This window comes from Schistocerca gregaria, chromosome 1, assembly GCF_023897955.1.
Source record: "Schistocerca gregaria isolate iqSchGreg1 chromosome 1, iqSchGreg1.2, whole genome shotgun sequence".
Lineage (NCBI taxonomy): Eukaryota > Metazoa > Arthropoda > Insecta > Orthoptera > Acrididae > Schistocerca > Schistocerca gregaria.
This window is the reverse complement of record NC_064920.1, coordinates 1,115,210,767-1,115,237,291: the sequence shown is the minus strand read 5'-3', so window position 1 is coordinate 1,115,237,291 and position 26,525 is coordinate 1,115,210,767. Positions and strand designations below refer to the sequence as shown.

The window sequence follows — 26,525 nt, the reverse complement described above, 5'->3', positions numbered from 1 at the left end:
CCATCGTCGTGTTATGTGTATCTGGGAGGTCGTTAATGTAGAGGTTAAACAGTAAGGGCCCTAGGATGCTTCCTTGGGGTACCCCTGCCTGTATACCGTGTCGTGTTGATTGTTTGCCCTGCACGTCAGTGTTGAAACTCCTCTCCGTGAGATATGAGTGTATGAGACGTACGAGCCCGTCGGGGAGTCTGAACTATTCCATTTTGTTGTATCTATAGCCTTACAGAACTTCAATTGTATGACGTCGTCCTTTAACATTTCCATATCCCACTTCTTTGCGTACTCTTGTAAACAGATAACAAGCGTCCGGAATTATCGACAGCGAAATATTACGAGCGAGTTAGGAAGTAGTGGACCCTCTGCTGTTTGATCAGGGACAGAGCAGCGTCACAGGCGGCGCCGAAGCAAAATCCTCTGTCTCTGTTTAAAAGATTGCTTGCTAGTTTCAACAGCTTCCTAAATACTGCTCTCCCAGTAACTGAAAGGGCACCACAATCTTTGTGTTGTTATTCTCCATCAGATGAGCCATACCAAGGCAGTGTTCTGTAATCGCAGATTTACTGGTTCTTGTAGCGTGGCTCTGTGAACTTGGCCTCCACGGTCCTGAAGGTCTGACCGATGGATGACATGCTGCAGTTGGACGGGATAAAGCGGTCACCTATCACAAACAAGCCAAGGTCATCCTTTACACATCCTGAAAGGGCCTTAATCTTAGATGGTGGTTGAAAAACATACTTCACACTAGTAAGTGACTTTATAAATAGAGACGAAGGTTATTGCTGAAATTCTGCCTGGATTTTTGCTCTGTCCCTGGTCAGGGACAGAGCAAGCTGTTCTCGATTCGAATTCTGGAATATTTACTTCGTCTTCTTTTGTGAAGGCATTTCGGAAGGCTGTGTTTAGTAACTCTGCTTTGGCAGCATTGTCTTCGGTAGTATCTCCATTGCTATCGCGCGGAAAAGGCATTAATTGTTTCTTGCCGCTAACATACTTCACATACGAGCAGAATGTCTTTGGATTTTCTGCCAGGTTTCGAGACAAAGTTTCGTTGTCGAAAATGTTATAGGCATCTTGTATTGAAGTCCGCGCTAAATTTCGAGCTTCTGTAAAAGATCGCCAATCTTGGGGATTTTACGTATGTTTAAATCTGGATGTTTGTATCGTTGTATGCGGTATAAATATTCGATACGGTTTCTGAAGCAACTGAAGCACCCATCATAGAAGTGTAAGACGTGTATACTTCTATTCTCTATTGTCAAACCACAATTTATGAAAGATGTTAATATTTTATTAATAGGATTAAGTAGGAATAATTAATATTTGTCATGTTGGAAATAATTGTGGTAGCAGGGAATGTCTGCACCAAAGTATTGTTGACAGGAGAGACCGCACATTGATATAATTTTAAAAAGGGCGGAAGAGACCGCGTATGGATACATTTTAAGAAAAGAGCTGGGAAGACAGCGCATTGATACATTTTGTAATGGTAACAGGGATTGTCTGCACCAGAAAGCATTTTTGGGGGGAGAGACCGCACTTTAGCGTTCGTAGGAAGTCAGTAGTAAGCGAGATGTGAAGCGAGTCGGTAGCAGGTCTGAAGCGAGAGGTTGAGAGGAGCGGGTGTCTGACAGCCACCAGTTATGATTTACAAGAGATTATAAACGGATGTACAGAGATATCAGCTAGCTATTATAATAAGAGGAACTAATAATACTGAATTATTTTTTTGAGAAACTCAGCACTACTGAAGATACGTTTGCGCAATGCTAGTTGTAAGATCATTGTAAAAAGTAAGTCCAATTTGTATGTTGGTAAAATCATTTCATTCAGAGTATAATTAATTTTTGCGAGCAATATTGCATTACTGATTATAATCCATCCCAAAAACCATCAACATAAAACTTTGCAAGATTTCATTGTTGTCGAAAAAACGTTTGACTATGAATTACGTAACTTCAGTCAAGTTAATTAAAGAATAACGTCAGCTTTGCTGTTAAAGAATAACGTCAGCTTTGGTAATAAATACAGCCACTTATTATGGCAGCCCAGCAGCAGCTAATAAAGTATAGCAAAACAGAGTAAGTATATTCATGTCGCAGTTCGATGTAGCAGGCAGACGGCTATCCAGTAACAGTAAAAAAGGTAACGAACAGTTTTGGGCTATTTGCAGGTAAACGACTGAGGGCCACGACGACGACACATTCTATGTTTCGTGGAAATAATCAGAAAATCACTTTTAATAAGCAGCAATTAAATTTGTATGCGAAGATTGAGAAAGAGAATAAATTTCAAAGGGAAGATTTCAATTGTTATTATTAAGCAAGAGATAGAAATCCTAAGGGCAGTTTTCATAGGTTATTGTAGAAGGGAAGGTTGTGTAGCAAAAGAGATATAGAGGAGACGGGAAGGTTTCAGGAGCTCCAAGAATTTTCACGTTCGAATGCACTGAGCTCCGACATAATGCACTCACAACTACACAGAACACTGTTCTGACCACGAGTGACGCTTGCAACGTATTGAGAACACTGCCGGTGTTGGTTAAATACGACAGTGCAACTTGCAGACTTCAAATGTTCAAATGTGTGTGAAATCGTATGGGACTTAACTGCTAAGGTCACAGTTCCTAAGCTTACATACTACTTACCCTAAATTATCCTAAGGACAAACATACACACCCATGCCCGAGGGAGGACTCGAACCTCCGCCGGGACCAGCCGCACAGTCAATGACTGCAACGCCTGAGACCGCTCGGCTAAACCCGCGCGGCTGCAGACTTCACTGGCATCGGCGTCTGTGTTCCAGCACTTCTCACTGTTTTTCATATTTCTGTCCACCCCTCTTATTCTGTGAAACTGTTATCATTCAAGCTCCCATTCGTTCAGTCCTTTCCCATTTTCCGCAGATTGTCATTTCTAGTGGAATAAATAATTACAGTTGGAAAACAGACAGATCTGCAAACTGCCGTGCGCGAGGGATCTGTCATACATGTGATTTGTACTGACCGGTCGAGAAGCGCAGCAGGCGCTGCATCAAACTCTGACAGTTGATGCTCACGTGTTTGTTTACAACATTACGTGAGTTACATAGATTGGGCGCGTGACCGTACTTCGAGCGATAGCGTATTCCTTGGTGCATGGATACGTGTTATTCAACAACATTGGTACTACAATGAGGTGACAAAAGCCCTGGGATAGTGACATGTACATAAACAGTATCGCGTACGCAAGGTATACAAGGGAAGTGCATCGGCGGAGCTGCCTTTTGAACTCAAGTAAACGTAAATGCCGTGTGACTAGGGCCTCCCGTCGGGTAGACCCTTCGCCGGGTGCAAGTCTTTCGATTTGACGCCACTTCGGCTACTTGCGCGTCGATGGGGATGAAATGATGATGATTAAGACAACACAACAACCAGTCCCTGCGTGGAGAAAATCGACCCAGCCGGGAATCGTACCCATTCCCTTTAGGATTGACAGTCTGTCGCGCTGCCTACTTTTTTATCTTTGTTCTGTATTGTTCGTTGTTTTGGTCTGGGCGGACGTCACAAGACATCCGTTCAAGTTGATAATTGATTTCTTTACTCAGTTTTTTTTATTACAGTGGGCGAGCTGCCCGCTGACCGAACACGCTGGGCTACCGTGACGGCAACCACTCAGCTACCGGGGGCTGACTGCACTCAAGTGTTTCGTGTAGAAAGGTTTCCAACGTAGTTACGACCGCACGATGGAAATTACCACACTTTTAAAACGCGGAATGGTAATTGGAGCTAAACGCATGGGACATTCCATTTGGGAAATCGTTAGGGAATTCAATATTCAGAGATCCATAGTGTCAAGTGTGTGCCGAGAATACCAAATTTCAGGCATTACCTCTCAACCACGGTCACAATGCAGTGTCCGACGACCTTCACTTAACAACCGAGAGCAGCAGATTGTTTGCAGATGACGCTGTAATTTACCGTCTAGTAAAATCATCAGACGATCAATTCCAATTACAAAATGATCTAGAGAGAATTTCTGTATGGTGCGAAAAGTGGCAATTGGCACCAAACACATAAAAATGCGAGGTCATCCACATGGGTACTAAAAGAAATACAATAAATTTTGGTTATACAATAAATCGCACAAATCTAAGGGCTCTCAATTCGACTAAATACCTAGGAATTACAATTACGAGCAACTTAAATTGAAAAGACCACATAGATAATATCGTGGGGAAGGCGAAACAGAGACTGCGCTTTGTTGGCAGAACACTTAGAAGATGTGATAAGCCCAGTAAAGACACAGTCTACATTACACTTGTCTGTCCTCTGCTGGAATATTGCTGCGCGATGTGGGATCCTTAAGAGGTGGGATTGGCGGGGGCATCGAAAAAGTGCAAAGAAGGGCAGCCCGTTTCGTGTTATCGCTCAACAGGCTTGAGGGTGTCACTGATATGATACGCTAGTTGGGGTGGCAGTCACTGAAACAAAGGCGGTTTTCTTTGCGCCGAGATCTGTTTACGAAATTTCGATCACCAACTTTCTCTTCCGAATGCGAAACCTACATAGGGAGAGATGATCATCATAATAAAATAAGAGAAATCAGAGCTGGAACGGAAAGATTTAGGTGTTCCTTTTTCCCACGCGCCATTCGAGACTGGAATGGTAGACTAGTAGTATGAAAATGGTCCGACGAACCCTCTGCCAGGCACTTAAGTGTGAATTGCACAATAGCCGGCCGCGGTGGTCTAGCGGTTCTAGGCGCTCAGTCCGGAGCCGCGCGACTGCTACGGTCGTAGGTTCGAATCCTGCCTCGGCCATGGATGTGTGTGATGTCCTTAGGTTAGTTAGGTTTAAGTAGTTCTAAGTTCTAGGGGACTGATGACCATAGTGCTCAGAGGAAAAAAAAATAATCCACAGTAACCATGTAGATGTAGATGTTTGCACAGAGTTGACAGTACTAACAGACAAACAAAACTGCGTGAAATAACCTCTATAATCAATGTGAGACGTGCGAAATTTGGTGTTGATGGGCTATGGCAGCAGACAACAGCACGACATCGCCTGCAGCGCCTCTCCTGGTCCCATGACCATTTCGTTTGGACCCTAGACGACTCGAAAACCGTGGTCTGGTCAGACGATGATGATGATGTTTGGTTTGTGGGGCGCTCAACTGCGCGGTCATCAGCGCTGGTACAAAGTCCCAGGTTTTGATAACCCAAGTTTTACACAATCCAATCTAGCCAATGTCACGAATGATGATGATGATGATGAAATGATAAGGACAACACAAACACCCAGCCGCCGGGCAGAGGAAATCCCCAACCTGACGAGAGTGGTCAGATGTGTCCAGATTTCAGTCGGTAAGAGCTGATGATTGGCTTCGAGTGCGGCAGACCCTACGAAACCACGGACCAAAGTTGTCAACAAGGCTCTGAACAACCTTTTGGTGGCTCCATAATGGTGGGGGATGTGTTTTCGTGGAACGGACTGGGTCCTCTGATCCAACTGAACCGATCATTGACTATAATGGTTATGATCAGCTACCTGGGGACCATTTTCAGCCGTTCATGGAATTCGTGTAACCAAATAACGATGGAATTTTCATAGGTCACAATGCAGCGAGTGACAGCCATTAAAATTGCTACACCAAGAAGAAATGCAGATGGTAAACGGGTATTCATTGGACAAATATGTTATACTATAACTGACATGAGATTACATTATCACGCAGTTTGGGTGCATAGATCCTGAGAAATCATTTCTCAGAACAACCACCTCTGTCCGTAATAACAGCCTTCATACGCCTGGGCATTGAGTCAAACAGAGCTTGGATGGCGCGTACAGGTACACCTGCCCATGAAGCTTCAACACAATACCACAGTTCATCAAGAGTAGTGACTGGCGTATTGCGACGATCCAGTTGCTCGGCCACCATTGACCAGACGTTTTCAATTGGTGAGAGATCTGGAGAAAGTTCGGGCCACGGCAGCAGTCGAACATTTTCTCTGTCCAGAAAGGTCCGTACAGGACCTGCAACGTGCGGTCCTGCATTATCCTGCTGAAATGTAGAGTTTCTCAGGGATCGAATGAAGGGTAAAGCTACGGGTCGTAACACATCTGAAATGTAACGTCCACTGTTCAAAGTGCCGTCAATGAGAAAAAGAGGTGACCGAGATGTGTAACCAATTGCAGCCCATACCATCACGCCGGGTGATATGCCAGTATGGCGATGATGAATACACGCTTCCAATGTGCGTTCGCCGCGATGTCGCCAAACACGGATGCGGCCATCATTATGCTGTAAATGGGACCTGGATTCTTCCGAAAAAATGACGTTTTGCCATTCGTGCACCCAGGTTCGCCGTTGAGTATACCATCGCAGGTGCACCTGTCTGAAATGCAGCGTCAATGGTAACCGCAGCCATGGTATCCGAGCTGATGCTCTATGCTGCTGCAAACGTCGTCGAACAGTTCGTGCAGATGGTTGTTGTCTTGCAAGCGTCCCCATCTGTTGACTCAGAGATCGAGACGTGGCTGCACGATCCGTTACAGCCATGCGGATAAGACGCCTGTCACCTCGACTGCTAGTGATACGAGCCTGTTGGGATCCAGAATGGCGTTCCGTGTTACCCTCCTGAACCCACCGATTCCGTATTCTGCTAACAGTAATTGGATCTCGACCAACGCTAGCAGCATTGTCGCGATACGATAAAACGCAATCGCGATAGGCTACAATCCGACCTTTATCAAAGTCGGAAACGTGATGGTACGCATTTCTCCTCCTTACACGAGGCATCACAACAACGTTTCGCCAGGCAACGCCGGTCAACTGCTGTTTGTGTATGAGAAATCGGTCGGAAACTTTCGTCATGTCAGGACGTTGTAGGTGTCGCCACCGGCGCCAACCTTGTGTGGATGCTGTGAAAAGCCATTTATTTGCATATAACAGCATCTTCTTCCTGTCGGTTAAATTTCGCGTTTGTAGCACGTCATCTTCATCTTCGTGGTGAAGCAATTTTAATGGCCAGTAGTGTATTTGAGCTGACTACTTGTCGCCTGCGACTGAACGCGCCCCGCGAGAGGCGCTAGAGTACGCAAGGCGGACAGGCAGACGTCGCAGTTTGTGGGCGAAAGTAAGCCGGTAGATGCCGGCGGATAATGGAGCGTGCCGTGCTCATCCCCGGCACGACTTGGCCCCTGCCCCCGCTATAGGTCAGCCAGCCGGCGAGCGGTCCAGCGCGCAGCCTCCTCGCGGCGGCGACTCCGGCGCGCGGCGGCGCGGGTGCCGTCATGTTGGCAGCAGTGGCGCGACCCCGGCGCTTACCTGAACTTCCGCGCCACATTAGAGCTCGCCTCGTGCCTGCCCGGTGAGCACGCCCGTCTCTGCTCACGCGCGCCTTCTGCTGTGCGGCGTTGTTTACACCTCGTTCTGTGCGCCGCCCTGCGTGTGTCAATTGCGCGTCTCGTCTCCTGACAGCTGACGACCGCGTCTGGAGCCGCTGTGCTGATTGCTAGTCGCCAGTCGGTAAGTACGTCACTTTATCTCTGGCTGTTGTGACGCGAAGCTGTAATGACAAGCGCTGCCTGTCATCTTAATGTGCGTTGGGTGTTCTCCGCTACCGTGTTTCGGCCTTCCCAGATGCCGTACAATTTACATCATGCCTGATTCAATTCTTTGCGATTCCAGAGTGTAAATGTCTGTAACATTAAATTTTTTTATTTAGTATGCAAAACAGTATTTGTGTCACATTTGTTACTCCGCTGGCAGTGTTAAGACATTTAAGATTCATCTAAAGAAAAAACTTGTACTTTAAATCTCACTTTGCTCGCCCGTAAACAAACATTTTAATATTCGTACCATATTACTCCAGCTTTCTGTGAATTTCATACTCAGGCCCAGATAGATACTAATGTATTGTCGCTTTGCACGTGAAAGTAGGTGTGTCAGTATCAACAGATCTTCGGACGTAGAGAAGCTTTCGACGGAATGAGTGAAGTGAAAATAGCACGAAATGCACCACAGCGAAAGTCATTGAAGCAAAATACTAGCTTCAATTTTATTTCGCTGAAGGAATCTCTTTAGCTTTTTCCGCAGAGCGTAAAGCGCTAAAAGTAGATGTTCAAAAGTGGCTCTGAGCACTATGGGACTTCACATCTGAGGTCATTAGTCCCCTAGACCTTAGAACTACTTAAACCTAACTAACGTAAAGGCATCACACACATCCATGCCTGAGGCAGGATACGAACCTGCGACCGCAGCGGCCGCGCGGTTCCAGACTGAAGCGCCTAGAGCCGCTCGGCCACAACGCCGGCAAGTAGATGTTGTTTGATGGCTAGTAAACAAATAGTTTGATAATTATTCTGTGTTTTTCTAGCTTGTGTCTCTGTAGGTGCGTTTAAGCTTCCTAGCAGAAATGTCCCTGCCTTTTAATTGTGTCACAGCGCAGCGATGTGACACGTTCTGTCAGTTTAGGCCGGTAAAGATGCGCTAAGTCGATAGTCGATTTTTAAAATTATGCAACTGCGTGTTTGAAAAACAAACGTTATGTCGTTTTCCAGAGTGCACCTGCAAATTAATATAACTTGTAACAATTTCTTTTAATACTTCAAAATTACGTTACAAATGCATTGCTCCGCTTTTGATAAATGCGCGTCACAATAGCATTGTTTTTCGCTAGGTTTTGTTATGACATCGCCGGCCGGTAAATCAGACGCACAATAGCATTGTTTTTCGCTAGGTTTTGTTATGACATCGCCGGCCGGTGTGGTTGATCGTTCCTAGGCGCTTTAGTCTGGAACCGCGCGATCTCTACAGTCGCAGGTTCGAATGGTGCCTCGGGCATGGATGTGTGTGATGTCCTTAGGTTAGTTAGGTTTAAGTAGTTCTAAGTTCTAGGGGAGTTATGACCTGAGGAGTTAAGTCTCATAGTGCTCAGAGCAATTTGAACCTATTTTTTTGTTTGTTATGACATCCCATTTTTACCTAAGACGTTAGGATGGAATATCCGCCAAAAAGTTGTAAAGATCTTCCCCGAGATGCCATATGTATTGTATTACGAGAACGGAAGCTAAGAGATGAAGAGATATTTTGTGTAGATTAATTGATAAAAGCTGGAGTGTGACAGTACCAAAGATCATACAGTCTGAAATAGCACTTTACGTTGTTTTGGACCGAAACGATTCTGAAATATACTGAATAGTTACGCGGGACATCGTACACATACTGAATTAATATGTTGTCAACTACAGGATAATATACAGAACCGGGAGCCCTTTATATGACGTCAGCATAGGTAGACACACGAGAAGCTATTTTTGGAACAGTGGTGGCCTTGAAAGACAACAAGCAGTCATACTGTTAAATACTGTTTTCAGCACCGCCGAACGACAAGGAGATTTCCTGCGGGACAGTTTCAAGCGGCATCTCATCCCTGTAGCAGCGATACAAGTAACGGTCCTGATGTCTTGATCAGTCAATCGTCTGTTGTACATAGTTGCGACATAATCGGTAGAATTCACCACTGTGCCTTCGAGCCATCAACATCTCGAAGATGGTATCTACGACTGCAAGACTTGAATCAACTAATAGCCGACCACGACGATACCGGAGTATTTCGAGCGCGAATGCGGCTTCTGTACTCCTTTCATGTTCTGCTGGATTACAAATGCAGCTGTTATCAGCCACGGCAGAAAATCGCAGTTCACCAGAGAAAAAAAAGACCTCTGGATTCGGTGTGCACTCATACCAGACGTTCCGGTGACTACTATGGAGTCATGATGTGACACGTTGTATCTAAACAAGGAGTCTAGTTTCAAAAAGACGACGGGGACAGTTTGCATCAGTATTCTACACTCCTGGAAATTGAAATAAGAACACCGTGAATTCATTGTCCCAGGAAGGGGAAACTTTATTGACACATTCCTGGGGTCAGATACATCACATGATCACACTGACAGAACCACAGGCACATAGACACAGGCAACAGAGCATGCACAATGTCGGCGCTAGTACAGTGTATATCCACCTTTCGCAGCAATGCAGGCTGCTATTCTCCCAAGGAGACGATCGTAGAGACGCTGGATGTAGTCCTGTGGAACGGCTTGCCATGCAATTTCCACCTGGCGCCTCAGTTGGACCAGCGTTCGTGCTGGACGTGCAGACCGCATGAGACGACGCTTCATCCAGTCCCAAACATGCTCAATGGGGGACAGATCCGGAGATCTTGCTGGCCAGGGTAGTTGACTTACACCTTCTAGAGCACGTTGGGTGGCACGGGATACATGCGGACGTGCATTGTCCTGTTGGAACAGCAAGTTCCCTTGCCGGCCTAGGAATGGAAGAACGATGGGTTCGATGACGGTTTGGATGTACCGTGCACTATTCAGTGTCCCCTCGACGATCACCAGAGGTGTACGGCCAGTGTAGGAGATCGCTCCCCACACCATGATGCCGGGTGTTGGCCCTGTGTGCCTCGGTCGTATGCAGTCCTGATTGTGGCGCTCACCTGCACGGCGCCAAACACGCATACGACCATCATTGGCACCAAGGCAGAAGCGACTCTCATCGCTGAAGACGACACGTCTCCATTCGTCCCTCCATTCACGCCTGTCGCGACACAACTGGAGGCGGGGTGCACGATGTTGGGGCGTGAGCGGATGACGGCCTAACGGTGTGCGGCACCGTAGCCCAGCTTCATGGAGACGGTTGCGAATGGTCCTCGCCGATACCCCAGGAGCAACAGTGTCCCTAATTTCCTGGGAAGTGGCGGTGCGGTCCCCTACAGCACTGCGTAGGATCCTACGGTCTTGGCGTGCATCCGTGCGTCGCTGCGGTCCGGTCCCAGGTCGACGGGCACGTGCACCTTCCGCCGACCACTGGCGACAACATCGATGTACTGTGGAGACCTCACGCCCCACGTGTTGAGCAATTTGGCGGTACGTCCACCCGGCTTCCCGTATGCCCACTATACGCCCTCGCTCAAAGTCCGTCAACTGCACATACGGTTCACGTCCACGCTATCGCGGCATGCTACCAGTGTTAAAGACTGCGATGGAGCTCCGTATGCCACGGCAAACTGGCTGACACTGACGGCGGCGGTGCACAAATGCTGAGCAGCTAGCGCCATTCGACGGCCAACACCGTGGTTCCTGGTGTGTCCGCTGTGCCGTGCGTGTGATCATTGCTTGTACAGCCCTCTCGCAGTGTCCGGAGCAAGTATGGTGGGTCTGACACACCGGTGTCAATGTGTTCTTTTTTCCATTTCCAGGAGTGTATGTCTCGTTGTCGTTCACGTATATCGTTTCTGAGCGGTAGTTGAGTGTAGTTAGTCTTTGTTTGGGTATAAATCCACAGGCAGTATTTCAGTTTGGGACACTTCGGTAGCGTTTTTTCCCTCGCGTTATGACAGAACAGCGAGTATCTCATCTAGGGCTCGCCGTGCCACAAAATCAGGCAAATCACGTTGCTCAGAAATTACGACCATATTATTCTTACCGTAACCAACGCGGGCAGCCAACATCGACTTTGGTTAGATGCAGACGCTCTTGCATATCAGCCACGAGTCTTCTTGCCAATAATTTCCTGTAATGATAAAGAAAGATTACGTTGCCCCCACTACGTATCAGGATATCTCTGCAGATACTCTTTAATTGCTTAGACCAATGTATTCAGTACAGCAGATCGGAGAGAGAATCGCGTAATTTAATCTGTAGGTTAGTTGTTTCGGGCGCTGCAGAACCCATCAAAAAATACTGAAGTTACTGCACTTTGTCCTAAGTGAGTCAGAATTTAATATAACGGAACGTATCTTAATGAAAGATAAATCTCTTACATTCTGGACCATGTGAATGAGAGCCTGTTTAGATTGGAAGCTTTGGATCGACCTTGAAATAAACGTCAACCGATCGTTTCGGGAGTAAATTGCAGCGACTCAATCAATTTTGTTAAGTCAAGACTAGCGAACAATCGTACGATAGAAGGAAGAGAGAAACAAAATCAAGTTTCTTCCTTTTTTTGCTGTGGTAGTAAGTGGCTGCCCATTCGATACAAGAATGTTATGGATGTACTTACAGAACTTGCAGTCTTGCGAAAAACAAACGCTCGTTTCGCAAAAATGTGTTAGGCGGATACAATCTCGTCGGAGACAGTACTGCACCGTAAACGTTAATTTCAGGTGTGAGACATAAGAACACAGAGTGATTACGGGTTCTGTGGTGGCATACAGACCTGCCATCGATACAATCGCCCGGCAGCACAGAAATAAGAGCAACCAGCAACACACAGCAGCATTACGTGCTGCGCACTACTTATGATTAACACTGAACACGCCCTGCAGAAGTTTCCGAAATAATCAAGCTATACCATTTCTTCTCAGCCGACGTTCACGAGTGGCGTCTAATTGAAAGACTTGCACTAGGCCAATAAGCAGCACGAAATTAGTATATATTTTATTATTATACCTGAGATTTAGATTCTATATCCTGTATATCTACATCCATACTCCACCACCCTAAGGTATGTGGTGGGGGGTACCTTGTGCACTTTTGTCGCTTACCCCTTCTTCTGTTCCAGTCGCGAATGGTTAATGGGAATAACGATTGCTGGTGTGGAATCGAATCACTTTGATGTTGTCTTCATGCTCTTTTAGCGACATATGCGTAGCGACATATGCACTTTTGTCGCTTACCCCTTCTTCTGTTCCAGTCGCGAATGGTTAATGGGAATAACGATTGCTGGCGTGGAATCGAATCACTCTGATTTTGTCTTCATGGTCTTTTAGCTACATATGCGTAGGGAACAACATACTGGTGACTCTTCCAGGAACGCACGCTCTCAAAATTTTAACAGTAAATTACAAAAATGTAAATGGCTCTAAGCACTATGGGACTTAACTTCTGAGGTCATCAGTCCCCTAGAACTTAGAACTACGTAAACCTAACTAACCTAAGGATATCACACACACCCAAGCCCGAGGCAGGATTCGAACCTGCGACCGTAGCGGTCGCGCGGTTCCAGACTGTAGCGCCTAGAACCGCTCGGCCACCCAGGTCGGCAGTAAACCACACAGTAATTCGGCAAACGTCTTGCAGCGTATGCCGGTGGAGTACGATGACCATCTCTGACGCGCCTTCGTGCTTAGTAAATCAGCCTGTAATGAAACGTGCTGCTCTTCTTTAAACTGGGCAGGAAAATATTTCACGCATCTTAAGACGGGCAGCCCAACATATCTTTCACCCATCAATCCTTTTTGGTATCGATCACACAGTGACGAGCGATATTCAAGTATTGGTCAAACGAGTGTTTTATGCTACCTCCTTTGCTGATGGACTACATTTCCAAGGATTCTTTCATTCACTCTCAGTTTGGCATCTGCTTTAAGTTTTATGTCGCCGTTTTAAGTTTTATGTCGTCGTTCCGCTTCAAATCGCTACTCTTACATAATTTATGCATGTAACTGCTTCCGGTGACTGTTCCGCAATCGTGTAATCAAACAATAACTGGTATTTCTGTTAATGTTTTCGCAATACGTTATACTTCTTATGTTGAAAGTCAATTGTCACTCCCTGCACCAGGCGTAGATCCTCGGCATTTCCTGGAACTCTGTATAATTTCCTAGCGTTGCAAGTACTCTGCACACAACAGCATCATGCAGTAATGGCCCCTTGACACTCCCTCTGGAGAAATTAACGTTAAACTTCTGAGACGCTATAGAGCAACTACTACGTCATAAACTCGTTATCTCTGGTTGCTGATTCTTTGCCGCCTTACGCTCGGCAGCAACTGTAACGCCGCGAATGAAAGCATAATTTGTCCGTGTTAGTAGCTAGCTAGGCAGCCACAATAGCGTAGCAGCAATATCCCTTTCTCTCACCTGGCGCACTGATGGCGTAAAACGTGTAAGATCACTGACAGAGTGAAAAGGAAAACTGTCTTATCAAGGACGTTTGATTGGATTGTAAAATTTACATGTTAATCAGTAATGCGATAACAGAATCAAGGCAGCGTCAAACAGTTCTTATCGAAACTTCTTGTGAAGAGATGACATTGCAGCACAAATATGAAGAGTTGAGCAAGAAACAAAGGGGTGATATGCAGTATAGGGTGGGCAAAATAATACTGGCCCGGAAAATATTTCACGCATCTTAAGACGGGCAGCCCAAAATATCTTCCACGGTCGGGGCAGATCATGTACGTTGGATTGCCTACCTTAAAGCGCGTGAAATACAAGGGATTTTCGGAAAGTAAGGAACGATTGGTAGAGAAATGATAACCACAGTGAAAATGTGACGAAGGTTTGCAGTGATGTGTTGGGCAGTGTCTCTACTATGTCCGTAGATAGCGTCAGATCGCCCTTCTCGGTTCTGAGCCCACATTGAGCGCGTAAAAATTCCAAGAAAATATTATCTTCCTCCCGCCGAGAGAATTCCCCTGATTTCACGCTAGTCCACATAACTTAACTGTAACGTAACTGCCATGTAGTTCCTTGTTCATGACAGTTCTCGCCCGCACATTGCAGGAGCGTGCTCGATGGGAAGTGTTTGATCATCCACCATATAGCCTGGACTTGCCCGTTCTCATTTTCATCTCTATTCTGACGAACCGCTGGCTATGAAGAAACATTCTGACGTAGACAATGAGCTGCAGTCCAGCGTAGAAAATTGTCGGAATGCACAGGAGGCTGCCTTCTATGACGAGGGATGTAGAAAGTTCGTACAGCGCCACGACAGATGTCGAAGTCCACTGTTGTTTCCATTTCGCGACCGATCTTCCCGTACTTCCCCAATAGCCCTCATATTTTCTGTGCCAGTTTTATTTTGCCCAGGCTGTACAAACTCATACTGAATTTGAATGAAACTCACACTCTGAAGTAGTTCATGCATAGTCCTCAAATTTCCTGACAGATTAAAACTATGTGCTAGAAGGGGACTCGAAACATGAACCTTGCTCCCACTGACAAAACGTCTCACAACCCATACTCACAGTTCCATTACTACCGTTTTCTTTTTCACTTTCCATACTTCACAGGAACTTACGTGCGCACTCAGTTCGGCTAGTACTCACGTAAGAAACAGACCCGTATGACAAAGTGCTTGTAATATTCAGCTGCAACCAGCCACAATCTGGTATTGTTAAATTCAAGTAACCTGTTTCGAATTTACACTGTCATAGCCAAACGATTTCCATAGTCTTATCAAAATGAAGTAAATCAGAAATAGTGGCTGGTTGTGAGCGCTGTTAACACTCTGTACTGCATAACAGCCATGACATAATATCATTATCTGATGAAACAACGAAAAGCTGTGAGGCTGTATTTACATGTGGGCCAAATCTATGGAAGAACGACAAAGTCTCATATTTCACCTCATTGAAATGGTTAAATGCACCAAATCGTCCAGATAATCCCCACTTCTCTATTGTGTGTAATTAGCCAGAAAGAGTTTTGACCACTTTGAGGAAGTGAAATTCAATTTTTATGATTTCAGAGCTTACATTCATTCTTTCTCGCATTTTATCATGTCGTTCGCAGTCCGTTGCTTTTCACGATTTCGCAAATTTATTTTACTAGTTAAAGGCTCTCCAGCTGTCCTGAGAATTTTATTGAGTCCACTACCGGTCTCTGCCTTTGTATTAGGCCATTTTCAAGAGGTTCTGAAAACTGCTATGGATGTGATAGACAGGTTGTCCCAGGAAGAATGACCAATATTCAGAGATATAATGGAAACGATCATTCGAAACAAAAATGATCAAGTAAACATGTGCTGTCAAATGCATACCTTAAGAGCTAATAGAGGTACTTCATCTTTAATAACGTGAAAGAAACTTCTTCTACTGGAAGATCTTTGGTTTCCATATTTTTGAGAGGTGGTAGTAGGGAGCAAAACAAGAAAAAAAGTCCAGTATTCATGGGTTCTATAGTATATACCTTAAAAGCAATGAGCAAATCCTCATCTTCGCTACAGTGAAATATATCGCTTGTAATGAACAAGTGCACACAGCCCTCAAGGTAGGAAGCAAAGAGTTTGCAGTAGAAGAGATTTGTTTCGTAGTATATCGAAGATGAAGAATTGCTCATAGCTTTAAGGTATGCATTTTAGAGCCCATGTTTGCTAAAATTTTTTGCTTCGAATGACCGTTCACCTGGAACAACATGTATAACGAAGATGAGAAAACGAGGCTTATATATGTATAAAATTATAGTATAAAACTTTCATTAAGCTATAGAGAAACAGCATCCATATTATAAAAGTACAACCAGATGGATTTAAGATGTTATTTGCACAGTGATATCGTAAAAAACGTGTGTCGGAATTTTAAAGACTAGACCAAGTTATTTCATTATAAAAATTATTTGGGGTTAAGAGGATTTATGTCCTGACGTAGAAACCTCCATATTGCTTGTTTTACAATTAAAAGACTAAAAACAGCTTTTCTGATTTAATAAAAGCGTGAGTAGCAGTGGACGGGACATTAAAGTCGAGTGCTGTACTGAAGTTGAAACAATCAGAACTGCAGAGATCGTTAGCGTACCTTGTGGCCCTCTTACAAAGAAAGTTCACGAACTTCTAGATATAGCTACGAATTTGAGGATTAACTTTAAAGGAATTTATGAATAACTGAGTGGTAGATGTACAAGAAACCGGTACTTTTAAGTGTAACTGAGCGTTACTTGGAAGAGCAGTTGAACGGAATGGATCGTGTCTTGAAAGGAGGATATAAGATGAACATCAACAAAAGCAAAACAAGGATAATCGAATGTAGCCGAATTAACTCGGGTGATGCTCAGGAAATTAGATTAGGAAATGAGACACTTAAAGTAGTAAAGGAGTTGCTATTTGGGGAGCAAAATAACTGATGATGGTCGAAGTAGAGAGGATATAAAATGTAGACCGTTAATGCCAAGGAAAAACGTTTCTGAAGAAGAGAAATTTGTTAACATCGATTATAGATTTAAGTGTCAGGAAGTCATTTCTGAAAGTATTTGTATGGAGTGTAGCCATGTATGGAACTGAAACATGGACGATAAATAGTTTGGACATGAAGAGAATAGAAGCTTTCGAAATGTGGTGCTACAGAAGAACGCTGAAGATTAGATGGGTAGATCACATAACTCTTGAGGAGGTACTGAATAGAATTGGGGAGAAGAGAAGTTTGTGGCACAACTTGACTAGAAGAAGGGATCGGTTGGTAGGACATGTCCTGAGGCATCAAGGGATCACCAGTTTAGTATTGGAGGGCAGCTTGGAGGGTAAAAATGGTAGAGGGAGACCAAGAGATGAATACACTAAGCAGATTTAGAAGGATGTAGGTTGCAGTAAGTATTGGAAGACGAAGAAGCTTGCTCAGGATAGAGTAGCATGGAGAGCTGCATCAAACCAGTCTCAGGACTGAAGACCACAACAACAATATATATATATATATATATATATATATATATATATATATATATATATATATATGCATGTGTGTGTGAATGTGTATTAAACAGGATATATGTATGTATGAATGGATGGATGTTTGTATATGTCCAGGATTTCCTTCTAAACCACTGGATTGATTTCAATCAAATTCGGTTGACATAGTGCTTGTTATACATTGACACCACAAAGAAACTGCTACAGCCATGCGTATTCAAATACAGAGGTATGTAGACACACAGAATAGGCGCTGCAGTTGGCAATACATGGGCGCATCGACACCGACATTGGCCTATTGACTATTGGTAACATATTGACTGGTCGGAGAAGTCTTGTTTCATATTATATCAAGTGATAGACTTGTGTGGAGACAATGTCACGCATCCATGCACCCTGCATGTTAGCAGTGTGCCGTTCAAGCTGATGGAGGCTCTGTGATGGTGTGGGGCATGTGCAATTGGAGTGCTGTGGAAACCCTGATACGTCTAGTATGACTCTGATAGATGACATGTATTTAAGCATCCTGCTTGATCACCTGCATTCATTCATGTCCACTGTGCATTCCGACGGTCTTGGACAAATCCAGCAGGACAATGCGACACCCTACACGTCCAGAATTGTTACAGAGTGACTCTAGGAACACTGTTTTCAGTTTAACCACTTCTGTATGCCACCAAACTCCCCAGACATGTTCATTATTGAGCATATCTGGGATGCCTTGCATCGTGCTGTCCAGAAGAGATTTCCACCCCCTTGTACTCTTACGGATTTACAGATAGCCCTGCAGGATTCATGGTGTCAGTTCCCTCCAGCACTACTTCAGACATTAGTCGAGTCCATTCCATGTCATGTTGTGGCACTTCTGCATGATCGTGGGGACACTACATGATATTAGGCAGTTGTACCAGTTTCTATGGCTTTTCAGGGTGTAAGAAGCAGTACTGTGTGGATTAGAAGCTCCAAGATGTCGTAAGATCGCAGGTACTGCCAAAAAGTTTTTTTACCCCTGATATGTAGGTTCCACTGCATGACAGATGTGTTGTGCTGGTAGCACCTCCATGCCTTGCAAAGGTTGAGTAGTACGAAGGGGTAGGAGATGGATGGTGAGAGATGGGGAGGATGAGTTGGATAGGGAAAAGGGAGGACGAGAAGGAGGACAAGATGGATGGAGAGGGGGAGGAAGTGAGGGACAGAACGAGAGGGAGAAGGATAGATAGAGTGAGACAGAGAGAGGGGGGTGGGAGTATGAGATGGACAGAGAGAGGGTGGATGAGGATCAGATGCACAGAGAGAGGCTATATTATCAAATTCAGCCTTCAGGTACTTTTAAAAGGCAGCAATCGACACAGTTCGCTTCTCAGCTTCCGTCAAGACAGATGTTTATTTACAAGTCGAGTCGAAGCGGTATAGAGAAGCCTCGACCAGAGTCGTAAAGATGATCTTTGAGCGATAGTCTGCCAGTCTGCTGTGATTTGTTAGCGCGCCATCCCGAACAAGTCAGGGCGGTAGCAACGCACGGCGAAGCTGTCATTACGCGAAGAATGCGCCGCGAACACGTGTCGGGGCGAGATCCCGCTGGCTGCTGGGTCGGTCTGCGCTGGACCAGTTTTTGTGACCGGTGCGTAAATCGCCAGCTCTGGCCGGCGATAAGGGCAGGCGCGCTCCGTGAACGCAGGGTGGACCCGTTTACCGACAGACTTCGCGTGGCCACGCTAACTCGCAGTAATGCCAGGGTTATTTCTGCCGCGTCGATAATTACGGCTCGTAAAACATTACGCAGCGTAGCTGGCATTCGAATTGCTGTTACGTGCGCGTGACGGACAGTTCTGTTCCCCGGGTGCAATCATTTGTCTGACGGCTTCTCAGTTTTTATCCTAATTTATTATTCTGTCGAAAAAATGCCCTGCGTAGCAGCACACATCGAAGGATGAGAAAAATATGTTTACATGATGGTATTCCTGACAGCTCTACTTACCACCAGCCACAGATATTAATCGTATTACAGAAGGAACTTAAAACAGTGTTTGGAACAAGAAAGGGAGAAGTAAAATTGGGCTGGTTCAAATGGCTCTGAGCACTATGGGACTTAAAATTTTTGGTCAGCAGTCCCCTAGAACTTTGAACTACTTAAACCTAACTAAGGACATCACACACATCCATGCCCGAGGCAGAATTCTAACCTGCGATCGTGGCGGTCGCGCGGTTCCAGACTGAAGCGCCTAGAATCGCACGGCCACACCGGCCGGCAGTAAAATTGGTTTTTAACGTCCCGTCAATGTAGGGCTCATTACGTATGGAGCTCATGTCAGATTGCTCAAAGAATTTTGGCTTCCTTGTAGGAGGAAATACCCGGTGTTCTCTTGAAGTGATTTACGGAACACGGTTGTTCCTCTTATTAATGAAGTTTATTTGCCCAGATCGCACAAAAGTACGCAATGATTACTGCTTTCAGCGAAATTAAGTCGCCAACTGCAGATCATTTGGCGACTGAATTTCGCTGAAACTGGTAAGCATTGTGTATCTTTGTGCAATCTGGGCGAATAAACATCTGTTACAAGAAGAGTAGCCGTGTTTATAGATTTTGAGATCGGCTCCAATACTGCTAACAGTATCAGGTAATCAACGTGATTTACGGAAACCACGAAAAACCCAAATCTGTATGGGTAGGTCTCTAGAAGAGCGTAGCGTACCAAGGGATTGGAAAAGGGCACAGGTCATCCTCGTTTTCAAGAAGGGACGTGCAGAACCTTTATCTCTAACGTCCATCCGTTGTAAAGTTTTGGAACACGTATTATGTTCGAGTATAATGACTTTTCTGGAGACTAGAAATCTACTCTGTAGGAATCAGCATGGATTTCAAAAAAGACGATCGTGTAAAACCCAGCTCGCGCTATTCGTCCACGAGACTCAGAGGGCCATAGGCACGGGTTCCGAGGTAGATGCCGTGTTTCTTGACTTCCGCAAGGCGTTCGATACAATTCCCCACAGTCGTTTAATGAACAAAGTAAGAGCATATGGACTATCAGACCAATTGTGTGATTGGATTAAAGAGTTCCTAGACAACAGAACGCAGCATGTCATTCTCAATGGAGAGAAGTCTTCTGAAGTAAGAGTGATTTCAGGTGTACCGCAGGGGAGTGTCGCAGGACCGTTGCTACTCAAAATATACATAAATGACCTTGTGGATAACATCGGAAGTGCAGTGGTATATCGAGAGGTTGTAACAATGGAAAATAGTTCTGAAATGCAGGAGGATCTGCAACGAATTGACGCATGGTGCAGGGAATGGCAATTGAATCTCAATGCAGACAAGTGTAATGTGCTGCGAATACATAGAAAGAAAGATGCCTTATCATTTAGCTACAATATAGCTGGTCAGCAATTGGAAGCAGTTAATTCCATAAATTACCTGGGAGTAGGAATTTGAAGTGATTGAAAATGGAATGACCATATAAAGTTGATCGTCGGTAAAGCAGATGCCCGACTGAGATTCATTGGAAGAATCCTAAGGAAATGCAATCCGAAAACAAAGGAAGTAGGTTACAGTACACTTGTTCGCCCACTGCTTGAATACTGCTCACCGGTGTGGGATCCGTACCAGATAGGGTTGATAGAGGAGATATTGACGATCCAACGGAGAGCAGCGCGCTTCGTTATAGGATCATTTAGTAATCGCGAAAGCGTTACGGAGATGATAGATAAACTCCAGTGGAAGACTCTGCAAGAGAGACGCTTAGTATTTCGGTACGGGCTTTCGTTGAAGTTTCGAGAACATACCTTCACCGAGGAGTCAAGCAGTATATTGCTCCCTCTTACGTATACCTCGCGAAGAGACCATGAGCATAAAATTAGAGAGATTAGAACCCACACAGAGGCATACCGACGATGTTTCTTTCCACGAACAGTACGAGACTGGAATAGAAGGGACAACCGATAGAGATACTCAAAGTACTCTCCGCCACACACCGTCAGGCGGCTTGCGGAGTATGGATGTAGATCTGGATGTATCGTACTCATAAAATCGTCGAAACTTAAGTATGGATACAGTGTGGTACCTATACTTGGATAGATTTGAGCAGATACTCTCATCGGCTCCAATTTCTGTTTTTAAAATCTATGCGTGGCGGAGAGATAAACTATCTGATCAAAAGTTTCTGGACACCACTACGCACCGCGAGACTGACAGCTAATTACCACGAGAGGAGGGCTGCCATTAGAGAAGCAGTAACGGCAGAATGCGTCTACAAGGAGAGCTCAGTGATTTCGAATATAGACTAGTGGTTGGATGTCACCTGAGTAACAAATCCATAGGGACATTTCATCCCTTCTAAACCCGCCCAAGTCGACTGTTGGTCATGTGACTGCGAAGAGGAAATACGAACAACTACAGCCAAACAAAGGTCAGGCAGTCTTCATACGTGACAGACAGAGCATTACAGAGTATGGAGTACGGTTGTAAAAAGAGAAAAAAAAAGTCATGAAATGGACGAAAGGAACCACTCGTGAGTTCCGAAATGCTCCTAGCAGTCCAGGTAGGACAATGATTGTGCGTAGTGAGCCCCAAAGAATAAAGCACGATGGTTGAATAGCTCCCGATAAGCCACGCATTTCTGTAATCAATGCTAAGTGACTCTGAGATGGTGTGAAAAGCGACGCCATTGCACATTAGATGACTGGAACCGATTGAATTAGAGTAGTGAATGACGCTCCACCCTGTGGCAATCGGATGCAAGGGTTTGGGTTTGGCGAACATCTGCAAGTTGTCATTTCCCATCGAATGCCGACAGAGAAGCACAGAATAGCTGGTGTTACGGTATGAGAGTGTTTTTGTGGTTAGGATGTGACCCCCTTATTTCGCTTAAGCAAGCTAACTCTAAATGCGGAAGAATACGAACATATTCCTCAGCACTGTGTACTGCATAGATTAGAGGAACATTTCGGAGACAATGATTATTTGTATCAGTATGACAACGCAACCTGTCACACAGCAGCATCTGTGAGCCAATTCTTTAGGGGCAGCAACAGTCATGAAATGGATTGCCCTATCCAGAGTTCCGACCTGAATCTAATGAACAACTTGGGGGATGAGTTAGAACATCTGCTTCGCTCCAGACCCAAGCGTCCAGCATTATCGTCTTCTCTAATTTCGGCACTTGAGAAAGAATGTAAAAGAGTCCCCGACAAAATTCTAACCAGCGTAAAGTAGGATGGATGCACCCCATATTAATGTCCACTAATAGGTGTCCACATTCTTTTGGTCAGATGGTGTATAGTCGGTTCTTACAAGCTATAAATAGAATAATACACGCATTAAACAAAACTTTTTATTTCGGTTACGGATGACAAAATTTGGAAATTTAGGACTTTTCACGGAACAGATTGTCAGAAAAACAGATGCCTCTAAGCACTATGGGGCTTAACGTCTGAGGTCATCAGTCCCCTAGACTTAGAACTACTTCAACATAACTAACCTAAGGACATCACACACATCCATACCCGAAGCAGGATTCGAACCTGCGGCCGAACAGCAGCGCGGTTCCGGACTGAAGCGCCTAGAACCGCTCGGTCGCACTGCCCGGCTCAGAAAAACAACTGAACAGCACCGCAACGTACATAAATTGAATCGTACCTAAACTTCGCATTGTACCACCTTAAAGCCACGGAAAAACAATACTTTATCCAGCCGTTTCGTGGATACTATTTTACGTGGCTTTGAGAACGTCCTGCCTGTCTTTAAATTTTTTTGTTTTTGGAAATTCGTGGTAAGGTCCTATGGGACCAAACTGCTGAGTTCATCGGTCCCTTAGCTTAGGCACTACTTAATCTAACTTAAACTAACTTAGGCTAAGGACAACACACACCCATGCCCAAGGGAGGAGTCGAAACTCCAACGGGGGAGGGAGCCGCATCCGATTCCTTTAAACTGGATTATCGAACAACAGCGTCGCAAGTGTTGCCACATAAAGGCTCATCTTATCTTTCTGATCAGCCAGAGCGGCCAAAATTTCTGTTGTACGCCAGCGCTAGAATTATTCGAGACCATAACTGCTATAAACTACTAATATGAGTAAGAGTACATTTTGAATATCGAGTAAAAAAAAGTATCGGTATCTAGGTCACGGTACTCTATACAAATAAAAATCCATACTTTTTACGTGTCTCCAGGTTTGTGCAAATGGGCATCTGCACTAGTGTCCAGTATCTCAATCACGGATGTGTGCACTGCCTTCGTTACATCTATTACTATAGCCATAGCTAAATCACAGCAGAAAAATATCAGGAACTCAAAGATGACTAATTGGTGCATTTACTTCTGACGCAGTGATCATTTTCTTAGTATAGCTGGCTTATGCGATTATTAAAAGCAGTTTTTCTCAGAAAAGTTGTATTTCTCCTTACATGGCAGACCTTATTTATTTATCCAGTGGCACTACATATACAAAGATTGAGACGTTATCACAATCGTTCTTGCCATATAGTCAATCACTTTGTATCATAAGCTTATTTTGTTTATCTGTTAAAATGAAGCTTTCGCTATTAATCTTTTCCTGTTCGAATAACCTTGTTGTTTATCTCAATTCTGGAGATTAATTTTCCTTACTTAAGCAGTCATATTATTGAAGTATATGTCAAACGCTGTCTTCTCGAAAACTGACTTTTCAGAAATGTGATAGTAATAGGCTTATAAGGATTATAGCTTGAATACAGCAACCAACAAAATCGTCGCTGCTTGATGTATTCAAGTTATCCGTATATGGCAGACTTATTTTAAGAGTTACATAAGTTTGCGTAAGTCTGACCGACCTCTTAGCACGTTTCTCGTATTATCTCCGTCTGTTTCAATAGCTAAGATCTGAGTAAAAGTTGCCAGCATCTCGTGGTCGTGCGGTAGCGTTCTCGCTTCCCACGCCCGGGTTCCCGGGTTCGATTCCCGGCGGGGTTAGGGATTTTCTCTGCCTCGTGATGGCTGGGTGTTGTGTGATGTCGTTAGGTTTAAGTAGTTCTAGGGGACTGATGACCATAGATGTTAAGTCCCATAAAGCTGAGAGCCATTTGAGTAAAAGTTATGTAGTCTCTTTCCTCCCTCCCCCTTGCATTTTTCGCGGTTTACATGCGAAATAAATACACAAAAATTTGCAGCTAAAAACGCATCGGAGTGTTTACCTTATCTAATACAAATTTTCTAAATTTACTTTGCAGTTTTAGTTTTTATAACGAAAAGTATGTTCAATATCGCAAAGTACATTTAATGTTTCGCGGACTTGGACATTAACTGTACTCAATAAATTTCTGTTACCACAACAAGCTTGCCTTTTAATAAATAAAAATAAAAAAACCCTTTTGATACTCGCGGAAGCTGACGAAATAGCACACCGATTATTTAAAGAATCGGCCTCACATGTCTAAAACATCCGTTTCGTGCATCTCTATGTTCATGACGTCATATTTCCTGAGCAACGTGTCGTAGAATGATACGTTTTCCAGGTATAGGCATGTGGTGTGAATGGGTACTGTCTACAAAACGCATTCCGAATATTTAGCGGTAAACAAGTAACACATTAAAACTTCATGCCTGACGCTGATGTTTTACTACGTGAACAGAGAAAATTCATTATCCTGTGGCGAGTGTCAGCGAGAAAAATAATGGAAAAGGTTTGAAATATATGTAAAGTTTGTTGGAAGAGGCTAAGTGCTCCCCATTCTCAATGGGTGATTGTGTGATTATATCCTGGGTTATTTGCGCTCCGTGAGTTACGAGTTACCAGTCTCATTATGACAGCATTTTAAATATTTAAATTCCGTCAACCATTTTATGAAGTACTGAAAATTAAATTTTTGTTGCCCCTGGAAGTCATTAGGTAGGCAACCCGTGACTGAGAGTAGGTGACGGCGTGTGTCTGGTTTTTTTTTTTTTTTTTTTTTTTTTTTTTTTTTTTTTTTTTTTTTTGCCATTTAGTAGAACTGACACAGATCCCTGGTAACCTTTGAAATTCTGATGGTGGACTTAGCGTTCAGCCCGTAGAACTGAAGGAGCATCTATGAGGCGTGTTTTTTAAGTAAGTACCGTTTTGAAATTAAAAAAAAAAGACGTGCCAAGATATCTCAATAATTTTATTTTTACATGAAAGCCTGTACCTTAATCTACGCACTGCGCCATTACAGTCTGATTCTTCCTTGTTTACGTTGTATACTGAGAGTTCAAGGTGCCTCTGATGATCGAGAGTTTCGCCGACTGTGAAGTACGGCCTGTTATAAGATTTCTTAGTGCTAAAGGCCTAAAAGCGATCGATATTCATCGTGAGATCTGTGTAGTTTACGGAGAAAACATTATGAGTGATGGAATGGTAAGAAAGTGGGTGAGAGCATTTAAAGATGACCGCACAAATGTGCATGATGAACAACGGAGTGGGCGTCTTTCGGTCGTTAATGAAAGTTTGGTGCAGGAAGTGGACAATAAGGTGAGACAAAAAAGACGCTTTACGATTTCCTCCTTGCGGGATGACTTTCCTAATGATTCTCGTAGTGTTTTGTACGGCATTTTGACCAAGCACTTGAATTACCGAAAATTGTGCGGACGTTGGGTACCGAAAATGTTGACGGATGTGCACAAAACCAAACGTTTAGACAGTGCATTGACTTTCCTTGAGCGGTACCGCAACGACCGTGATGATTTCTTAAGCCATATTGTTACGGGCTAGCCGGCCAGTATGGCCAAGCGGTTCTAGGCGCTCCAATCTGGAACCACTCGACCGCTACGGTCGCAGGTTCGAATCCTGCCTCGGGCATGGATGTGTGTGATGTCCTTCGGTTAGTTAGGTTTAAGGAGTTATAAGTTCTAGGGGACTGATGACCTTAGAAGTTAAGTCGCATAGTGCTCAGAGACTTTTTTTTTTTTTTTTTTTTTTTTTTTTTGCGGGCAATGAAACATGGGTGGCCTGGTGGCCTACGTCACACCAGTATCAAAGCAACAGTCCATGGAAGTTGAACAAGGGCATCGTTTTGCTGCAAGACAATGCTCGTCCGCATGTGACGAATGAGACCAAGGATCTCATCACATCTTTTCGATGGGAAACTCTAGATTATTCCCCGTACAGCCCCGATCTTGCGCCCAGTGACTACCACCTGTTCC

At 44.4% G+C, this 26,525-nt stretch overlaps 1 protein-coding gene across 1 annotated transcript in view; it reads left to right on the top strand.

The window, feature by feature from the left end:
- Positions 1 to 7,312: 7,312 nt before the first annotated feature.
- The window catches only part of LOC126283469 (uncharacterized), a 379,338-nt gene continuing 360,125 nt past the window's right edge, over positions 7,313 to 26,525 (top strand). The window contains exon 1 of the mRNA XM_049982274.1: positions 7,313 to 7,505. The gene's annotated coding sequence lies outside the window, so the exon portion shown is untranslated. The remainder of the gene's footprint in view (positions 7,506 to 26,525) is intronic.